Here is a 22,610-nt window from a genome sequence, read left to right on the forward strand (position 1 = left end):
ATTCACACCAAAAAGCCAGAGCCAAGGTTTATTTGAACTAAGACCTAAAACATTCAGTTGACCAACACCACATTTAAAGACTGCACAAATTTCTGCCTAGGAACAGCAAAAGATGGTCCTGGATATGTTTGATTTCTCAAGATAGTAAAACAATCAATAAAGCTAACAGAACACTTTGATTTCCTTTTCTTTCCTTTTTTATTTTTTAATTTTTAATTTTTTTTAAAGATAACACATTAGCCTAATCTTAAGTGGTATCTTTAGAAAAACCTTAGGCAATATGAAAATGACCAAAAAAAAAAGTGTGCAAATTAAGGATGTGCACCTATGGGCATGGGTTGGCAGGAGACTGACATGGGTAAAATATACCCACAGACACTTTAGAATCATCCCATATTCTTAGCAATGAGTCTGCACAACCCCAGACTCGAGAATGAACAGGCAAGCAGTGGGTATGGTGGCAAGGTAAGCTCACCTTTCTGCCCTTCAGTTTATGCTGTCTGAGGCACCTTGGCCACCTCACTGTTTGGACATCAAAATTTATCAATGGAAGCTTACTACCTTACTAACACTGAGTACTACCTTACTAACAACAGTCAAGAAAAAATAGTTTATTGCCTCATTAATTTGTTACACTCTAAGCACATAAACCCCACTTTCTTAATTTTCACAACTTCCAAAATTAGCTTTGTGCCTGGCACTAAAATAATCTGGCAGTGCATTTGAAGGAATTATTTCTAGTTCTCTGACTGGTTGCTTGGTTTCTCTTTACAGCACAGTCACTAGTGTATGGCTCCAGGGAATTCACAGTCTCTCTTAGATTTCTTCTCTATAAAATGAAGATACAGACATTGAAAATATCAAATAAAGTACTTTAAATTTTTTTCCCACCATGCTCTTACCATAATTTCTTTTCTTAGAAATTATGCTGAAAGCAAAAGAAGTAGAGGTTAGAAGGGTGGGAAGGTGGAGAACAAGGATAATGTGTACACCTATTGAAAGAGGCAGGGCCATTTGATTTCAGAATATTTGCTTTCTACAAGGAGGCTTCCAGAATAAAAACTGCAAGGATACCCTGCTCAAATATGCAGCTTGTCCTCAGTGCTCCCTGTGTTCCTTAGACTTAAGGGATAGTTAGAAATTTTCACATTTTTCAATTCAATTTTTATTCACCTAGCCAATGAGCAGCCAGTGATGTCCCCCCAAAGAATAGTTAATTTTTGTAGAAGATTCAAATTTTGGCATGAAACAATAGGCTTACAGAAAGTCTAATTTCAGAGGGTAAATTCCTTACCTCTTCCTTACTATAGTTGTCTTTAAATATACAGAAAAGAATCCCAGTACTTGACTCATCAGACCTTATTTCTCACTCCTGGGCTGTGATCTTGCCTGTTTGCTGTCATTTCTCTGAGGCAGTTGGATTGCTCTAGCTTCTTGTGGCCTGTCCAAGCATGACATCAGCATCCATTACGTTCCCCTACAGCCCACACTGGAAAGCTCTCTGTGTTCTATTTTAGCTCTTCAGCCCCACAGGTATGGCATAAATATGGAATGTCAGACTTGTACAAAGTGTCTCCATGCTGCTATTTGCCCAGCCTTTAGTGGGTTGATGGCTTAGGTCCCAACTTTTTTGCCTATTAAAAAGAGAATTGATGGTGTGCTGACGACCTGAACCAGATGTTTAAGCAGAATATGTAACTGCCTACATAATGGAGTCTCCAGGGTCAAGAGTCAGTCTTCATGACTTCATGTGGTCTCAAATTTGACTTTGGAGATACCATGTTCTTATCTTTAAGCACAAATGAAGTATAGAGTGTGGAGGGGTAGAAAAGAGATAAAATTTTTAAAACTCTGTTATGCTTTAGGTATGGTTTTAGGTAGACTCACTTATAATTATCTTTCTGTTTAATTCATACAAGATACGTGGGAAATAGATATCAATCTTAGGTCCTTTTATAGCTGAAGAAACCGAGGCTTAGAAAGAACCTCGGTCAAACAAGGAGTAAGCAGGAAACATTACCAGCAGTCAGTAATGATGGAAAACAGGATTTGAATTCCACCAAACTTCTTTGAAGTTAGGGGTAGAGTCTCCAGGAAAAGAAGAGATCACTGCCACAGGGAAAAGCAAAGGAAGAGTGTTGACTCTGCTGTTCATGGACGTGTTTGCCTGAGGAGGACCTACAGCTGACGGCTGCAGAGTGGGTAGAGAACCCAAGGGTTCCAGGGGAACTACTCTTCCTCATTGCAGATGAAGAAAGAGATGGAAAAGGCTTGCCCAGGAAGAAAAGCAAGTTCAAGGCTGAGCAAGTTCAAGGCTGAGCAAGTTCAAGGCTCAGCCAGATCTGAGGTTACACGTTCCAACCTCCCAGTGCCTTCAAGCTTCTCACCCTTCTGTGTCTGCTGGAGCTGCCATCATAGGTTATCCTGGTCCATGCTTTAAACTCCATCGCATAAAAATAAAACCAACTACAGAAGTGAAGTATGAGAACTCTTGTATTTCTTTCTTTCTTGTATTTTTCTGGATGACTCATAGGCCCTTTACCCAGAAGTACATTATGTATGTATATATTGCTCATAATGTGCACCAGAACATCCACGCCCACTGTATTAATACAGCTGGCACGACTACATGTCACAATACCAGCAGTGTCATTAGTATGGTGTCATTATACATGCACAATTCACAGAAGTTCCTGTTCTAATCAGCCTTCCTTTGCTTATTTCTTAAAATTATAAGAGAATGTTTTCATCATTTCATAATGAATAAGATATAACAAGGCACTAGCTTACAGAACTAATTATAGCTTTTAATTTCAAATTAATCTCTTCATAAGGTCGCTCACTGACTTAAAAACCACCTTACCCCAAATTACCTGCAGCTCATATTTCCTCCAGGTCTTCCAGGGCTCTGCTGACTCACAGAATAAGATCATTTTACCTCTAGTGCCTTGGGTTTTTCACTTGTAAACTTGAATAGCTAATATGGACCAGCTTTGAGGCATTTCTATGACATTCAATGAAAAATGATAGCAAGCTAAATTGTAGCTTTCTTATACACAAAGGACAAGGCTGTACTAAAAGGTCTAAAAGACTGTTCAGCTCCACAAATCAACAGTTCATTTGGTTCATTTGTTTTGTAATTTTCCATGTGATTTAATACAGGAAGGAAAATTGTGCCTCCTTAAAATACATATAAGAAGAAAATTAGGGGCTGGGGATATAGCTCAGTTGGTAGAGTGTTTGCCTTGAATGTATATAGGCCCTGGGTTCTAATCCCCAGCACCACACACACACACACACCAAAAAAAAAAAAAAAGAAGAAGAAGAAGAAGAAGAAGAAGAAGAAGAAGACAAGTTAATTTCTTATGTTGAGTTCTGACCCAAATAGGATCATCAGAATTCTCACAATCTGAGTTGGGCATGGTGAGGCACACCTATACTTCCACCCCTGGAAGGCTGAGGCTCACTTGAACTTACAGAGTTTGAGACCAACCTGGGCAACATAGCAAGACCCTGTTTCAAAAATAAAATAAAAATTTTATTCTGCAAAAGTATCAGAATCTACAAGGAAAATAAGAAGAAATTTAGTTATTCTGTAGTTATTCAAAGATATTGAAAGTAAATTTTGCTCCTCTATGTATATATTCTGTTTTTGTTTTTGTTTTTTTTTTTCATATACTTCTTTTGTGGTGATTCTTTGTTCCCAGCTAGAAAATGTACTGTAATGTAGTTGTGGTGCTTATGCATAGAGGATGTTACATATTGAATTTTAAAGAATTAATGACTTTTTAAAAATACCTTTCCTTTGCTGAGTCATTTTGGCAGGGATTAAGGCTGTTTTGTGTTCAAAAATACTTCCTTCAGGAAGTAATGGCAGACAGCCTCCAGCTGCGGTTGCTCTCTGGGCTACTTCTGTACTTGTTTCATGAATCCATAACTGCCCTTTGAGAAGGAGTTACAGCTTTAATTTAGGCTATCTCTTTAACCAGCATGGAAGTTCTTTGTGGCTTTTTGTTTTTTTCTATGTAATCTCACTCTCAGTGGCATATCTTGTTAAAATAGACATTTTTAAAAAATGTTATTAACTTAATTAATGAATTAGTCAGTGGGTGAATGGATCATACATAATTGTCCATGAGAGGTCAATGTTTGGATGTGTGTCAATCGGGGTTCTCCAGAAAGACAAAACCAATAAAGCACACATATACATAGATACATAGGCATATTTTATGAATTGACTCAAGCAGGTATGGGAACTGGCAAGTTCAAAATTCATAGAGCAGTCCAACAAACTAAAATTGCAAAAAAAATAAGGATTGATGTTGCAGTCTTGAGTCTGAAATATGTAAAGCAAGCCAGTGGCCAGAAACCAAGCAGGACTTCTATTTTATAGTCTTGAGGCAGAATTCTGTCTCCAGTAAAACTTGCAGGGCCTTCAATTCATTGGATGAGGTCTACCCATATTTTCTTTCCTTTTTTTTGGGGGGGGGGCGAGGGGTGGTACCGGGGATTGAACTCAGAGGCACTCAAACACTAAGCCACATCCCCAGCCCTATATTGTATTCGATTTAGAGACAGGATCTCACTGATTTGCTTAGTGCCTCGACATTGCTGAGGCTGACTTTGAATTCACAATCCTGTCTCAACCTCCTGTGCCGCTGGAATTCCAGGCGTGTGCCACTGTACCCTGCCTACTCATATTTTCAAGGATAATCTCATTTACTTAAAATTAACTGGTTGTAAATGTTAATCATATCTACAAAATACCTTCATAGCATTATCTACGCTAATGTTTGACCAGACTATTGGGCACCATAGCCCCACCAAACTGGCACATAAAACTAACAATCATAGCGTATAAAAACTGAATTGTTCTTCCAGTACAACTGGAAATAAAACAAGTGACCCCCAAGATCATTATTAGCAGGAGGAGGGGAATTTCAAGCAGTTCTTCAAAAACTTCAGTGTGTACATGAGTCACCAGGGGTCTTGTTTAAATGCAGATTCCCCTCCATTAGGGTTGGGGTGGAGCCTGGGACTTTGCATTTCTAACAAGCTCCCAGGTGATGTTCATGCTACAGGTCTTCAGTTTGAACAGCAAAACCTATGAAAGTCTGTCTGGGAGAAACAGGTAGCCAAAAAGTCAGGACAGCCTCGATAATGAATGAAACTGAGATACAAGATAAGCAAGAGCCTCTGTGGATGAAATTTTAATGTTCAATATGAGACAAGCCAGAAAAGATAGAACATCCGCAGTAACTTCTACAAAGCAATAGCAGAAAACTTTAAGACTTTCTACTGAAATAATTGAATTCTTCTGAGAACCTACAGAGAGCATCTGAGAGTCTCAGGGACTACCAGACCAGGACCCTGTGAAATCCCAGAAGAGTACAAAGTATACCAACTTCAAAATCATGCAGTGAGACCCATGCTAGTCACATTTTACATAACTCTGAGAAAATAAAAGCACTATGATTGAATGAGACCACAGCAGTACTAGTACGCCTATGTAGCAATTAGTTATGTCAGTATCTCTAAAGCAGTGTTTCTCAAACTTACCCACCAAAATATCCCTAATATCAGAAGAAAACCAAATAACGCATTCCAAGTCTGTCTTAAGAGAGTTCATAGTCTTTGAAGTTGCACCTTTGTGCTTTTAAAATCTTAAATATTATTTTAATTCTAATAACTGGGTTTGTCTTAATAGTCAAATTTTTCATGCTATTTATCAACTGATACCTTGAGTCTCCAGCAGGCAGGGCTCATGTGACCTTATCCTGGTAGCATATATCACATACCACCCAGAGAGTCACTTAAATAAGAAATTGGTCACCTGGATATTGGTCATTTAAATCAGGAGTTGACAACTACTGACAGAGGGCCAAATCTGGCCTGCCACATGTCTTGGTAAATAAAATCACACCAGTGCACAGCCACACCCACTCATTTGGTATTATGTATGGTGGCTTTCACATTATCGAGGTAGAATTTGATAATTGTTACAGAAACTGAACGGCCCACAAACCAAAACTATCTATTGATTGTATTGATCAATTCAAACTCAGAAACTGCAAATTACTTTCCAAAGGACTTTGTTTGGAGTCTTGGTAATTGCAATTCAGGGAACACAGGCTCAGATTGCTCTGAATTGGTGTAATAGAGAAGACAGGGAAGGTGGAGCTTATGTAAACAACCAATGTAGATTTATTACAAAGCAGTAAGAATTCTTTGGTGAGGAAACCTTTGTTGGAGTTCAGAATAGTTTCTGCTAAACAGGGATTCTGTAACCAACAGAAGACAAAGAAAAGTATGTATATTTTTGTAAAAAATGTCCATAAAACAAGAGTCCAATAATCTGATATGCAATCTTAATTTCTGGGTACAGTGTCATTATCCGTCCTAGATGACTGCAGTCAAAGGGTGGAGGCAACCAAAATTCACATTCCTAGCCAGCAGCTTGAATTGTGCATGTAAGTCTTATTCCCTTAATGGCCTCTGTACTATATTTAGAAAAGCTCTTTTAATGTTACTTCCATCAAAGTTTGCCCAACCTGATCTAAATGACTGTGTTGGGTGCTCTACCACGGAACTACATCCCCAACCATGATTATTTTTTATTTGGGGGCAGGGTCTTGTTAAATTGCCAAGGCTTTCCTCGAACTTGTGATCCTCCTGTCTCAGCCTCCAGAATCACTGGGATTGTAGGTATGTGCCACCATGCCCAATCTGTATAGTATTTCCTTCCTTCCTTCCTTCCTTCCTTCCTTCCTTCCTTCCTTCCTTCCTTCCTTCCTTCCTTCTTTCTTTCCTTTTTACTAGGGATTGAACCCAGGAGCACTTGACCACTGAGTTACATTCCCAGCCCTTTTTATTTTTTATTTTGAGTCAGGGTCTCACTAAGTTGCTGAGGCTGGCTTTGAACTTGCAATCCTTCTGCCTCAGCAACCCTAGTTGCTGGGATTACAGGTGTGCACCACTATGCCTGGCCTGTGTAGCTTGTTCTGAATAATTTATGTTTTTACTTTCCCAAGTTCACATGTAAAGAGCCACTTCAGATGCCATAAATCAGGCAAAAATGAATTAGATAGGTCTAGCAAACTATCGAAGTCTATGGAGTGAGCTAGATCTTCAATTGAACACATTCATGTAACTCATGTGGAGTCAAACAGCGACCAGGCCTATTAGAGGGAACCAACCAACTTTGCCCACCTGAGCTGAGCCAAAAGTGTCAGATAGCATGTAAATGCCATGCCTCCTTGTGTAGGTCATCCTGTAATGGGTGATGAGCAGGAAGAAACTAGTGTTTAGAACTGCTCAGTACTTGTAAGAATGGATTAAAAGAAGGAATTAAAGCATAAAGAAAGTGGGTGTAAGGAAAATGAGGAAATATCCATGCTCAGGGCAACTGGAGGAATTTAGTATCCTGGAGCCTGAGAGCCCAAACAGTCAAGGGCAGAACCAGCCAGGGCAGAGTTCAAGCAGAGCTTTGAGAAAATGCTGAGGGTTTAATCTGGGATAAATGTGACTGTCAAATCCAAAGGACAGGCACTGGGCTAAAAATAGCAGATACGCCAAGGGAAAGGAAACACAGATTTTAAACAGAGCAAGTGGAAGGGTGACAGCAAAGCTGGGAAATATCTAGAGGGCTGAACCACAGAGAAAGGGAAACTAGTTTGCCTTTTATGAAGTTGGAGCAATGTGAATCAGAAAAGTCAGAAAAAACTGAGGATATTGAAGATGGCCATCTATTAAAAACTACAGTGTCAGGGTGCTTCTGAGACAATATACATGTGTATATATGACATATCACATATACACTATATAAACATATTTTTGTTTATATAAATGTGTGTGTTTACATATATATACACACACACATATAGATAGATAGATAGATAGATAATCCCCTAACCCCAACCCCTGAACCCCAAAATAAAGGGCATGGCTTAGAGAGCCACACAGGAAAGAACAAATGAACAAAAACAAAACCAAAAAACACTCAATCTAATTCCTCAGGGATTTGGAAGTAGTTGATTCCAGAAATTGGGAAAAGCAAAATGAGATTTGAAAGACAAAGCACAGTTCTTGGAGCAAAGGTTGAAAACTTACTCCTTAAAGAACTTAACTCAGAGGAATGGAAAGAGATTCTTTTTTATTATTTTTTTCTTCGATTGGTCTTGGGAATCACATCATATATGTTAATAAAGAATATATTAAGTCTGATTGGCTTTTATATGTAAACTATCCCAAGAATTTTTCACATCTAGGTAAAGTACTCCAAATGGGTATTCCTTCTTCCTGCCCCTGCAAATAAAATATCTGGCCCAGTTTGTTTGTCTTTAACTCTTTTTTTCATTTATTTTTTTTACATGACAGCAGAGTATATTTTGAAATGTTATACATATATAGAATAAGTTTCAATTAGGATCCCATTATTGTGGTTGTACATGATGTGGAGTTATATCAGCTCAATTCACAATAGCCAAGCTATAGAACCAACCTAGGTGCCCTACAACAGATGAATGGATAAAGAAAATGTGGTACATACACACAATAGACTATTACTCAGTCACAAAGAATAATGAAATTATGGCTTTTGCCAGTAAATGGGTGGAACTAGAGAATATCATGCTAAGTGCAATAAGCCAATTCCCAAAAAAACCAATGGCCCGATTATTTTTGTGGTTTATCCACTGTGAAATTCCTTGAACAAGGGATCATTTAGTTTTCTTTGCTTCCCACTGATAGCTAGGTGGAGTTCCTGGATGGCATCTGCCTTGGGATGAAAATGACCCAGAGAATATTTAAATAGTAAGACTGAAAGAGCTTTAACTCTTGCTGGCAACATGGGGCTAGGGTGTACTCCATGCTGAACCTCCATTTATGTGATATATTACATTTTTATTTGCCTGCTTAAGTGATTTCAAGTTGGGGCTCTTCTACATCCTGATATATATATAGACTGATATATACTGATATGTGCCAGGTTCTCCTCCAGACACCAAGAATACAATGGTGAATGCGAGAAAGACAAGGTCTACCTGGGAGAGCACAAAATATTTTTAGTAGATAATTTTAGTAGAAATACCTAGGATGGCCACTAGACTACCAAACTGACACTGCTGTTGGCTACATAGTTAGAATTCAGGGAAGGGACTGCATCCCAGGGGAACCACACCAACTCCAAAGTAATGAGTTAAAATTTTTAAATGGTGAATGGGGAGGATGTTTCATGTTGAAAATTAGGGAAGATGTCAGTGTTGGGGGGGAAAGGAAGGGGTCTTCCACAGAGTACCTCCTTTGAAGGAAACTCAAAAAGAGCATTCAAGAAGGTGAATGAAAACCAGAAGAAATGTAACCAAGGAAGTAGAGAAAAGAGTACTTCAAGAGGCATGGGTCAATTGTGTAAAATGTAGCTAAAGGGTCAGAAAAGATCCAAACTGTAAAGACTGTAAGATTAAACTGTAAACTGTCATTAGATAGGTTGTTAGGAATCAGGGGTCAAAAACAGGTTCAGTATAGAGAAAGAGGTGGGTGTTAGATGGGAGTGAGTTAAAGGGACAGGGAGGAACTGGAGTCCTAGGGTTGGTCCTTTTCTCAGCTTATCTGGAAAGGGAACTAGGAAGATACGAAAGATTTGTATATCTAGGGAGGGGAGGGAGGTTATGAAAGTTCCACAGAATTTCTATTTGGCCCTCCTGGTTGAGAATCTCTAATACAGAGGAGTGCTCAGATTCCTGCAGTCTTTATTACAGTCAATTATCGTGCAACAGGTGTTTGCAAAGGGCCTGTTTTAAAAGGTCCACCCTGTGATTCATATAATGAACAATGCATTTGCACAGGTTAGGATTTTCCCAACAGTGTACTTGAGTTGTTGAGTTTGTCTATGAAAGGATTTTAATTCTTTGTGTAATGTTGTTAATTTGAATATCTTTCAAAGTAAGATGTGCTTTCTCTATGGTTTGAAATGGAGTTCAGAGCTTATGCAGCAACATTTTATGTGTGTTCTTAATTACACATCATATATACATACCAAGTGATGGGGACGTCCTACTACACAGGGAAAACCTTCTAAACATTTTAGTCTATTTTCTTTTAGTTTTTTGTTTTGTTTTGTTTTCTCTTTGTGCATTTGTTAATACCTTCCACGTGCTATTCCACGCCCAGGCTTGAACCCTGTTTCCTAACAACTAATCTAATGACACTTTATGGTTTAATGTTACAGTGTTTACAGTTCGGATTTTTTCTGATCCTTCATGAAGTGTGAAGTTGAGAGAACATCTATCCAAGAGCTGGCAAGATAATTGAAAAGATAAGTCACACCAAAATGAGCAGTCATTTAGAAAGGTAGAATGATGGTCAGGACCAAGACTTGGGGTATATGTGAGGATTGAGTTGAGGCCACTCTATGAAAGAGCAGGATCAAATCCTGTTTTATTTAAAATTTTGGCATTTTTTGCCAATCATAGATTTCTTGTACTTATTTAATTTTTAAAAAATATTCCATTAAAATATTGCATATCTAAAGTACTGTCTGTGTTGTTGCCCCTTAAATTTTGCACCTGGGTAGAATACCTGGTTCACCTCATCATAGTAATATCTAGCTAAGAGCATTGACTTGGGTTCAGACAGATGGATTCTTCCTACAGGTGTGACTTCAACAAGCTTTCTCTAAGCTTTATATCTTCATTTGTAAAGAAGAAATCATTAAAGAAAGTTGATGTAAGTAAAGTGTTTAGCTTAATAATATAGCAAATATTCAGCAAACTAAATATTATTTCAAAACAGAATGAGTAATATAGATATACACTATATAATTAGCATTGTTCAGTAGAAATTGAATGTTAATCCCCTGTGTTTTAAAAGATAGCCACTTTTAAAAAGCAAAAGATAAAATTAGAATTAAGAATGTTATTAAGCCAAATATGTCCAAAATATTATGTCAACAAAAAATCAATTTTAAATTTTTTTACATTAAATTTAAAAAAAAAATTTTTTTTTTCTTGGTGCCAAGAATTGAATCCAGGGGTGCTTAACCACTGAGCCGCATGCCCAAACTTTATAAAATTTATTTTGAGACAAGTTCTCACCAAGTTTCTTACAGTCTCGCTAAGTTTCTGAGGCTGGCCTAGAACTTGGAATTCTACTGTCTCAGCCTCCCAACTCACTGGGATTGTAGGTGTAAACCACCATGCCTGGCAATATTAAAATTCTTAACAGAATTTTTTTTTTTTTTTTTTTTTGCATTTTTTACTAAGTCTTAAAAACTGGGTTTGTATTTTTACTTACAGGACTCTTCAATTTGGACAAGTTGCATTTCATGTGCTCTGTAGTTATGTGTGACTAGAGGCTGTCATCTTGAACAACACAGATATAGACATTTCCAGATTAATGGAATACAGATTCACTGGGATAGTAAAAGAGAGGAAGTGAAGTATTTTTAAACCTTTTTTTAATAAAGGAACTTTAGAAAGAGCACAACCTCTAAGTCTAGGGATAGTTTCTACCATCTCTTCAATAACTCCTATTTAGTCTTTGAAATATGAAAGGCTGAGTATTTGGAAACACAACTAGAAAAATACCAATTTTGAAGGGTATGTTACTTCCTCTTTAATTTCTACCAATTTATCAACCATTCTTTGCTGCGCTGCGGTGCTGTCCCCACCCCCTTATATTATTTTATTCTATTTTCATTGGCTCTTAAGAAAATCTTAATGTTATTTATGAGCACAGTCTAAATACTTCAGTAATTCAAATCTGCTTCCTGGGCCCAAAATTAATGAGCATTTGAAAGCATTACATGCAGACGTTTCACAAATAACTTAAAGGCTCAAAAAAAAAAAAAAAAAAAAAAAAAAATCCAAACTTAAGAAACCTATACATGTATACACACACACACACACCCCTAAACTAAAAGTTGGCAAATACTTCTAAAATAACTCTAAAGTCAGATTGTAAAAGGAAACCCTGGGTATGTGGTATATTTCTTATTAAGAAGGTGAATATTTGTGTTTTGTTCAACTCACTTCACTTTGCTTCAAGAAGATAAGAAAAAAATTCCCCCAGCGGCTGTGGTTGTGGCTCAGTGGTAGACTGCTTGCTTAGCAGGCATGAGGACCTGGGTTCAATCCTCAGCACCCCCAAAAAATAAAGATATTATGTCCACCTAAAAGTAAAACAAACAAACAAACAAACAAAAAACATTAAATAAAAACTTTAAAAAAGAAAGAAAAAAAAGAGAGAGAAAATTGCCCCCAAATATGTGTAACATGCTGAGGGATAATGTATGATCAGAAACATTTTTCTAAGGTGTTAATTCCAAATTCCTTTGGCTCCTGTCCCCTCTAAGCCCTCCCAATGGAATCTTCACCTTCTGTGCCACACATCATTCTCTATTAGCTATGACTGGAGAGGAGGCCCTGTGATTGCAGCAAAAAAGATACCCAGATGCATCAAGCACAAATTATTTTCTTAGCATGTAAGGAATTATTGACTCTTTGGAAATTGTGTTGATGAAATTTCAGTAATTAACAAAGGATCTATACATTTTTTAAGGTAAAGGCTGACTCATTAATGATGCATTAAAACAATCTTCCTTTTTTTCTTACTCCACCCTCCTGGATGGGAAGTGAAGGTACCAAATCTCATGGAGTAATCATTTCAAGAAGTTTCCAATTCTGAGAATAGGCCCCTTAAAATACAGCCTCCTTGCTCTGTATGTGCGAACCAATAGCTTTGGCCTCATTGAGAGTTCATGAGAAGAGTCTCGAGCCAAACCCAGACCTACCAGATCAGAATCTCCACTTTGAAATGTTTTACACGCTGGTTCTTATGCACATGGAAGTTTGAGGAGTACTGATAGTAGGAAGATTCCCATAATTTTGTTTAAATAATCATTATTAAAAGATACCACAGTACATTGTTTCATTGTTACTAATTAATAAGAAACTACCACAGCTCCTCAAATTAAAAAAAAAAAGTTTCCCTATTTAATTGTTTAACTAAGATTTTCCTTATAACATGATGCTGTTATTTAGAACCATCTATGATCTGAATATACCTTTAAAAATGTCTTCGTATAATCTACAGCTATTACTGTAATCTAAAAACAATATGGAAAGCCATTCTTCTACAATGACTTTGGGAATAAGATCAGGGCACAGGAATATTTTTAAGAGCCCCTCAGGGAAAGCTGATATGCAGCTGAGGCTGAGAGGTGCTACTCTGTTTCCCCCAATTTCTGCTCCACCAGCTCAAAGACTTGGGAGCCCCAATGTCACCAGCATCTTGTTTACATAACAAAGCTCTCTCCCCCACTGACACTGAAACTTTCTTTCCTGCCTATCCTTATTGTCCTTGGTTTCAAGTTAGTTACACCCTATGCAGTCATTCTTATCGTTTTTTTTTTCTGCTCTGATTTCGCTCATAAATCATTTCCTATCACACTTCTGGTCTTTTTCCAGCTTCTCAGCGTCTTTGGGGACTCCAGGAGCCTGAAAATAGCATCCCAGATGTGTCCACCTCCATTTTCCTTGATTCCTTCTGTAGGATATTCTTCAGAGACAGCCCAAAATAGTACTGGCCCTCTCTTGCTGGGACTTCAGCATTCTCAGACAAATTTGCAATTTTAAAATGAACAGACATTAGATACCCAACCATTCAATTCACCTCTTCATTTTCTACAAAGCCATAGGTCATATTTTGAAGCTAGAGATGTCAGGAGGAAGGTGGCTGTGGTCAGAGTGCAGTGAGTTTTAGCCTACCCCTGCCTCCACCCTGGGTTGAAAAATGGTTCAAAAGCATCTCAGGGCAGCTTCTGTGTGACCATGGAGCAACTGACACCCCTAACCTTTGTGTTTGCCTTAAAAAGCATTTGGAAATGGTTTTGGAATGAATAATATTAAAAATCAAAAAAAGTTGCCTTTAATCCTTCTAGGCTGATTCGATAAGACAAAAAAGAATCAATTGATACCTTTAAAATGTAATTTTTGTCTGTTAGTTTTCAACATAATTTAGAAAAACATACATATTTGAAGTGAGCTAATTTAGATTTGAGCTGTATGTGTTGGAATGACCTAGTTATTGTATTTCCATCTGCTTTGTTTGTGGATCGTTTTGATAAGCCCTCAGATGCAGAGATACTTCTTCAAAAAGGAAGGAAAATTGTTGTTTTCTATTTGCTGTTGTGCTTCTAGAAAGCAAAAGTGCTGGGTTCTCTTTTCTAGGTCTTTTTGTCCTCTGGCCCAGGCTTCCTCTCACTTTGGGTTTGCTCTGCAACCTATAATCTATTTTTCCACTTGATCAGTCAGCTAGTTTTATCGTTAATAATTCACGTCAGCATTGATCCTGTAGGCAGGAAAACATGTCAAGCAGGCACAATGAGGAAACCAATTCAAATATGGGCAAGAACATTGCTTGCCTTGTGTTTTGACTTCACTGGGAAGAGAACTGAAAGTGTCCATGGTCCTGGATTCATGCAATCTTTCTCACCAACGTGGACCCTCAAGGGACCTGAAATCAAATAGGGCAGCATAGTATGCCAGGAAATGTACTTTCAGGAAAGTGTTTTGGAGATAAAGATTAAAAGCACTTTATGAAACTTTTAACAGCGATATTTTTATTTAAGGACATACTTACAAGTTAAACTTTTACTAGAAAACTATATAAATAAAGATGGTATTGTTCAATGTTTTTGAAGTACAGATTAATATTTACTTTCTAAAAACTGATCCTAGGAATTTATAAATGTAATATTAATCTATTACAAATTGTTTTTTGTTTTAGGGGAAGAAAGTGTGAGGTTAATGAATAAATATAATTTTTTTAAAAAATTCTAAGTATTATTAAATAAGTTGCATGGAAATCATGAAAGAAATCTAGAAGGAAGACTTTTTTTTTTTTTTTTTACATCTACATGCTTTAATGAATTTTCAACTCTCCATCATGCAGTTTGCTTCCCTGTGGATCAATTACAGCCAGGTTGGAAGCCTGAGCTGACTTCCTCATTCCCAACTCACATTCAACCCACTTCCACCTGTCTTTTCTACTTCGCCCAGCTGGTATGTGCCCAAGGGCCATAAGCCAGCTTTAATGTCAGCCAAGACAGTCTGCTGATGAAAAAACCAACAAACTTAATCCCAACACATTACCCTTAATTCCTTAGACCAGGGCAATCACAGGGAAAAACCAAGGGCTTCAGTAACAACCACAGTGCTATCGGCTCCAGCCCTACCAGCTTTGTCATTTGAGTCTAGATCCCCCTGCACCACCCACCCTGTCTGGCCCAATGTGCATGTCTTGCAGTGGCTGGTTGGCCAGTATGGGACTGACCTGGGGAGAAGCACGCACTGCTCCCACTGCAGTCCTGTGTCTTCGCACCATTGCTTCCCTATCCCATGTGCCCTGTTGGGGCTACCCACCCTTCCACCTCTAGTTCCACCTGTAGTGTGAGAAAGTCAGGCCCGAATACTTCCACCTGACCCCTTGGTAGACATGGCTCTTATGGCTAAAAGAGAGATCTGACTTCCCAATGGAGTGTTGCGTATTGTGCTCTAGAAAGTGTTTCCTTTAGGAATGACAGTTCTTCCATCTATTTCTGGAGTATTTTGTGTTTTCCTAGCTCCTTTTAGATCTGTAGTCTTAAATATTTCCAGCATATTAGGATACTTGGGGTGCTTTTAAAGATCTATTTAGACATAGATTGAAATTTTAATTCAGTTGGTCTTGGGTGAAACTCGGTTAAATGTTTTTGAAAAGTTCCCAGGGAATTTTAATGTGCAGCTAGCATTAAGCTTGAAAAATCCCCCTCTGAGCATCTCTGGGAGTCCTTAGAAAATGTCTCCATTGTGTTCAAGAATAAGACTGGGCTGTCAGCAGTGGTCTCTGTTTTTCATTTCTTTTGTTCTACCTCCTCCACTTGGGTACCTCCGTGTCTGCCTGGCACTGCCATATCCCTGTGCCCTCCCACCAAGGATGTCTTTCTCTTTTGGACACTGATACCACTCCAACTTTCACCATGAAGTCACACAAGTACCACTTTTAGGATCTGGGTCACTAGTCCTCAAAACTAATCATTGGAAGCATCTGACAATTCTTTTACCACATGTCTAGGCACTTTTCATGGGTCACATCATTTCCTCCTCACAACAATCTTATGAGACAGGCCCTACCTCTATCCTAGGATTATGGAAGAGGAGACTAAGACTCACAGAGGAACCCAAGATTCCCTCCTAGTGGTTGTTTTAACAAACAAAGATACTGCCATGATAGATTTTTTTGCAGATGTATTAAAAGTTACAAGGTTATTTTCTCTGACGATTAAGATGTCAACCAGGTAGATATAATACCTTCAGGTGAGTTCTTAAATACAGAGTTTTCAGCAGATAGCAGCAGAAGGAGAGTAAGATTTTAAGCACATGGTGTTGTTGAAAGGAAAGTGACCACAACACTCGGAGCAACCAAGAGATCTTTATTGCAGCAGTGCAAAAGAGAAGAGAAGAGAAGAGAAGAGAAGAGAAGAGAGAGAGAGAGAGAGAGAGAGAGAGAGAGAGAACAAGAGAAGAAAGAGAGAGCAAGGAAGAGTGAAAACAAGAGAGGGAGACAAGAGAGGGGGCCCAGCAGGAGGGAGTTTTTATAGCCAAAATCTAATGGGGTCTCTGGGTCTGCAAGCTGCCTTGTTGGCATACAATGATTGGATCACACAGTAGTTGCTAAGGGTGTCATCTTCTGCCTTCAATCAGATGGGGCAGGGGTCAGATGTGGGTTTCTGTTGCACCACACTGGTGGGGGTCGAGTGTTCAGCCTTGAGTGGGGTTGAGTGTTCAGACTTGACGCAAACAGGTGATAAAGAACCAGACAGAGTGGGGTTTGAGTGCGTGGGTTATCCTGCAGCTAACGATTGTTCAGCCTGCCCTGCAGACAACTTAGTTCAGCCTGTCCTGCACCTAACAGTTGTTGGCTTTAAATGTGGAAGGGGTGTGTGTGACAGGAATGTGGGGGGCCTCATAGAACAGATCACGGATGAAGTGGGACCAAAGACCTACATCCAGAAGTAACAGGATTTTGCCAATGATGTCAATTAACTTGAGGGTGACTATTCCCCAGAGCCTCTGGATAAGAAGTCAGCACACCTGACACTTCAGCTCTGAGGGACCCAGACAACAGAGAACCCAGACAGGATATGCTGGACTTCTGACCAACAGAACCACGAGCTAATAAGTGGGTACTGTGTTAAGAGCCTAAATTTGTGGCACTTTGTCACATAGCTATAGAAAACTAATATTGGTAACTTGCCCAAGGTAAACCAAATAGTAAGTAATAAAGACAAGATTTAAACCCAAACAATATTGGTCAACAACTCTTTGAGATACAATAATTCCTGCCTTATCCATGCATTCTAAGACTCCCTAATGGATGCCTGAAACTATAAAAAGTACTGAACCAAATATACTATGTTTTCTCCTATACAAACCCAAATGTAATATCTTTCTCACCTTAATTAAGCACTTAACACACAACTGTGGCTGTAACCTTTGCAGTTTGAAGTGTGACAGCAATATTAGCATACATTTCTTTTTCCTTCTTAAAAATTTCATGGATTGAAAATTTGTTCTTACCATAGCTCTTAGCAACCTCAACATAAATTTTTTTTTTTTCAAATTAAGTTGAGAACTTTATTCACTTTTTCAGTTAAAGGCAGCACTTTTATGGCTTCTCTTTGGCATATCCAAATTTCCAACATCACTACTCTTGTGTTTTGGACCAGTAGTAAGTGGAATAAGATTTACTTGCACACAAGCACTATGACAATGACAGACAGTTTGAAACCCAGAGAGCTACTATTTAGTGTGAACCAAGGGATGAGTCATATCCCTAGCAGGATAGGTCAGGATGGTACAAGATTTCATCATGCTATCCAAAATGGTGTACAATTTAAAACTTAAAAAATTGGTTATTTCTGGAATTTTCTATGTAATACTTTTGGACCATGATTGACACAAGTAAATGAAATCACAGAAAGTTAAATTAGGGATAATGGAGAATCCACTATATTTTAAATGTCTCATGCCTAAGGGACCCCCACTGAATAACCAACACTATACCATATTCTCCCACTCCTGACTGAGACTTCTTTTTTTTTCTTTTTTCTTTTTTTTTAAAGAGAGAGTGAGGGGGGGAGGGGGAGAGAGAGAGAGAGAGAGAGAGAGAGAGAGAGAGAGAGAGAGAGAGAGAGAATTTCCTACACTTATTTTTTAGTTCTCGGCGGATACAACATCTCTGTTTGTATGTGGTGCTGAGGATCCAACCCCGGCCGCACGCATGCCAGGCAAGCGCGCCACCGCTTGAGCCACATCCCCAGCCCCCTGAGACTTCTTAATTAGAATAAATGCATTGACCCAAGTGTCTCCTCCTCTTTGAAGAAGTTTCCCAACAGGCTGCTTCGTCCCTCAGGCAAAAATGTTTGGTAGGTTTTTATCATGTTTCCCAGAATTGACTCCACCTCTGGTTAGGTTGGGGCATGATATTCTGCATGCATGTGTTTATAGTTTTCTTTGACGGAAATGTATAAGGCCTAACACCTGGGAAGGCCAGAACTCCTTTCTGGCCTTCATGACAGAATTCATTCATTGCTCATGCTGAGCCTGGATTTTGAGACTTGATCTGGTATTCAGATGTAGGAATGATCTGTATGGAATTTCTTCTACTTCAGAATGCACAATACCACTGCAATATTCACATTTCTTTATTACCCACAAGAGAAAATAGTGAAAATTCACTCCTCAGTATATAACTCTTCTATCTACAGCTCTAAAAATATTTATTTGTTGAATGCCAAGTACATGTCAGTTACCCTACCTGCTTTGCAAATAATGTTTCCTTTAATCCACCCTATGATAAAGACATCATTTCCATATTACAGATGGGGCAACTGAGGTGCAGCATTATGAAAGGAGAATCTGTAGAAAGCACACTACTGGCAAAGAGGAGCAGCTAGGATCCACACATCTCTTTACAACCCAAAGTCTCTGGTTAAAATTGGAAACCTGCTACTTTACTTATTGTCAGAATGTCCCTGGAAGTTTAGACATATGCCTAGTACCGATTTTCAGTATGGCTCCACTTGCATGACTCAAAGTCCCTCACAAAGTCAGTGTTCAGGCAACCTCTGCACTAGCCTGCTGTGCTAGCACATTCCCACACATCTGGTTATGTCATCACTGTAAAAACCATCTTGCATTTTTAAAAACTTTTTTTTATTGGTGCATTTTAATTATACATAATTATAGGATTCATTGTGATATATTCATAGATGCCCAATGGATAATTTAGTCTGTTGCATTCACCCTTTTCCTCTCCCTTTCCCTTCACCCCTTCCTCCCCAGATTCCCTTTCTCTAGTCTACTGGTTTCTATTATCATGAGTTCCATTTTCCTGTAAATGACAAAATTTTATTCTTCTTGTACATATATACCACATTTTCTGTATCTATTCATCTGTTGGACATCTAGATTGGTTCTACAACTTGGTTATTGTGAAGTGTGCTGCTATAAATGTTGGTATGCATCACTACAGTATGCTGACTTTAATTCTTCAGGATAACAAGGAGTGGTACAGCTAGGTCATATGGCAGTTCCATGTTTAGTCTTTTGAGGAAACTCCATACTGATTTTCAGAGTGGTTGGACTTATTTACAATCCCAAGAAGAATGTATAAGTATTCCTTTATTCCCACATCCTAGCCATCATTTATTGTTGTTTGTATTCTTGATGATTGCCATTCTAACTGGAGGCTGATGAAATCTCAGTGTGGTTTTAATTTGGCTCCCCCTGATTGCCAAAGATGTTGAAATTTTTTTTTATATATTTGTTAGTCATTTGTATTTCTTATTTTGAAAAGTGTCTGTGCATTTATTTGCTCATTTATTGATTAGATGGGTGGGGTTTTTTTGATGCTAAGTTTTTTGAGTTATTTATATATTCTGGATATTAATCCTCTGTCAGAAAAGTAGCTAGCAAAGATTCTGTGGGTTCTTTCTTCATGCTTTTAATAGTTTCCTTTGTAGTATAAAAGCTTTTAACTTTGATGCCAGCCCATTGATTAACTTTTGAGTTTTCCCTGCGCTTTAGTGGAAGTTCGTTTCTGCATCTACATGATGAAATATATTACAAAATATAGTAACAAAAACTGCATGGTACTGGTGTAAAAACATGCACGTCAAACAATGGCACAGAATAGAAGACACAGAGACAAATTTAGGTAGATACAGTCATCTGGTCCTTGGCAAAGTTGCCAAAAACATATATTTGAGAAGAAAGCCTTGTTAGCAAATGTTATTGGGAAAACAATATCCATATATAGAAGAATAAAATTTGATCTCTCTCTCTCTCTCTCTCTCTCTCTCTCTCTCTCTCTGTCTCTCTCTCTGTCTCTCTCTGTCTCTCTCTCCATGGATAAAAGTCAACTTAAAGTGGATCAAAAGGCTGGGGATGTGGCTCAAGTGGTAGCACATTTGCCTGGCACGAGTGAGGCACTGGGTTCGATCCTCAGCACCACATAAAAATAGAATAAAGGTATTATGTCCACCTAAAACTAAAAAATAAATATTTAAAAAAGTGGATCAAAGACCTAACAATTAGACCAAAAACTTTGCAACTGGTAGAGAAAAACCTATCACATTGCTTTTCTGATACAGGTTTATATGTGGTCTCACTGATTAAGTGTTAATTAAATATCTTGAAATAACAATATCTTTATGTTAATTCAAATTTATTTATTTCAAACAAATAAATCACCCTAATTCTGAGATGATCTCTTTAGTTTCTTGCATTTTCTGATAAAGAAAATTTTTACTGTACATATATGTAATATATTTGTTACTATTACCAATAAACCCCAAAAAGCATGTCTGTATGCCACCATGATTCAGTTTCTTAATGGCTGCCATGTCCATGAGAGTGTCAATTAAGTCATTTCCAGACTGCAGTCTAATCTGTTCTCTTGTTTTCCAGCAAACTCTTAGTAAATAGAAAGAGCATGCTTTTCTATTATTCCTTAAAGTTCATTATTTTTTAACAGAGATGAAAAGAAGTGGTCAGAAGAGGAATACTCATGGTATATTTGAATATATTAAGGCTAGGGAATTAGAAGACATGAAGTATTACCCTGGCTATGTCAGCCCCAGACTATGCTTACTAGGCTGTCTAAGCCGAAACTTTCATATGCTAAATGAAGATAATGCCTAAAACACTATACAAAAGTATTGTTATTATTATAATTATTAAAATTGAGAAATGATAGTGGGTAGTTACCCAAGACTTTAGTGGTCATAAATCTTCTTTGGGAAGTTGTTTCAACATGGCCTCAATTATCCAGGTAAAGGATTTACCCCTTTTCAGTTTTACCTGTGGAGTCATTTTCTTGCAGTGTAACAGTACTATAATCCTATTATTGCTGAAATAATTGGTGCATGGGGCATCTAGTGCTGAAATTGGCTGTGATTATCTGCCCAGCAGGAGCCTCTGGGTTTAGAAAAGTCACAAAGTACAAATGTGAGCTTCACAAAGGCTGGGAGAATGTCTCATTCATGATATACTGCAGTCCCCACCACACCAAGGTACTTCAGAACATGATTATTGAAGTAATAAGTGAAGGAATGGCTTTTTGTCCTCAAAAGAATCAACAACCAGGTCAGGAAAGAGAATCAAAAAGATTTATTTTTCTAGTTTCTTTAGGAGATGATTCTTTGGGACTTTTTGTTTCCTTCAAACCTCAGGTGTAAGTTTTTTTAAGGTGTGAAGTTCAAGTGTTAGAAGATGTCAGCTACATCACCTAACATGCAACCATGTACATTTTACCAATAAACATCATCATTCATTCATTTATTCATGGGCTCCACCAGATTAAGAGTGGGGCTATTGATTTTCTCCTGCAATCTCAGCCCTCAAGAAACTTACCATCTGATAAATATTCACAGAGTTTCAGGCACTTCAGTAAGCCAAATATTTCCTCTAGTGAAGCTGCCAGTTACTGAAATATTTCCAGAACTTCTTTTTCACTTGTTCTCAGGACCTGAAGTATGTTATTTATATAACACCTTTCATTCTTGGAACCAGCGCACACACTGTGTCTAATTCAGTCCTTATAAGAACCAGTGGGTCATCACGAAATGAGTTCATGGAGAAAGCTGCCAACAGGGTCTTGCCCAATACATTCTTGAAAGGGTGACTATTCATGGTTGACAGATGAAGCAATGGAGATTGAAAGGAGTTAACGGCCTTTGCAGGTTGACATTCTAAGTGTAAGAACATCAACCCTCAACTTTTGTCCTCAAATTCCAGGTTTTTACTCCCACCCCTGTTAGTACACCAAAATCTCCAACAGTGGCAAGTCAGTACTCTTCAGACTTGGTATTTTGGAAAGCCTCAAAATTCATTAAGAATTAATTTTAAGTAAGATGAGGGAACCCCAGACTTGATGATAGCATTGGATTTATATCTTTGTTTTGTCTTGCATAAAATCAACATAGGAACACTTGTATAATGAGCCATATTTTCTTAGGTAGTTTGACTCTGTAGACAATTTTGGAAAACTAAATCTTTGTAAACATGTCA

Source organism: Callospermophilus lateralis, chromosome 16, assembly GCF_048772815.1.
Source record: "Callospermophilus lateralis isolate mCalLat2 chromosome 16, mCalLat2.hap1, whole genome shotgun sequence".
Taxonomy (NCBI): Eukaryota; Metazoa; Chordata; class Mammalia; order Rodentia; family Sciuridae; genus Callospermophilus; species Callospermophilus lateralis.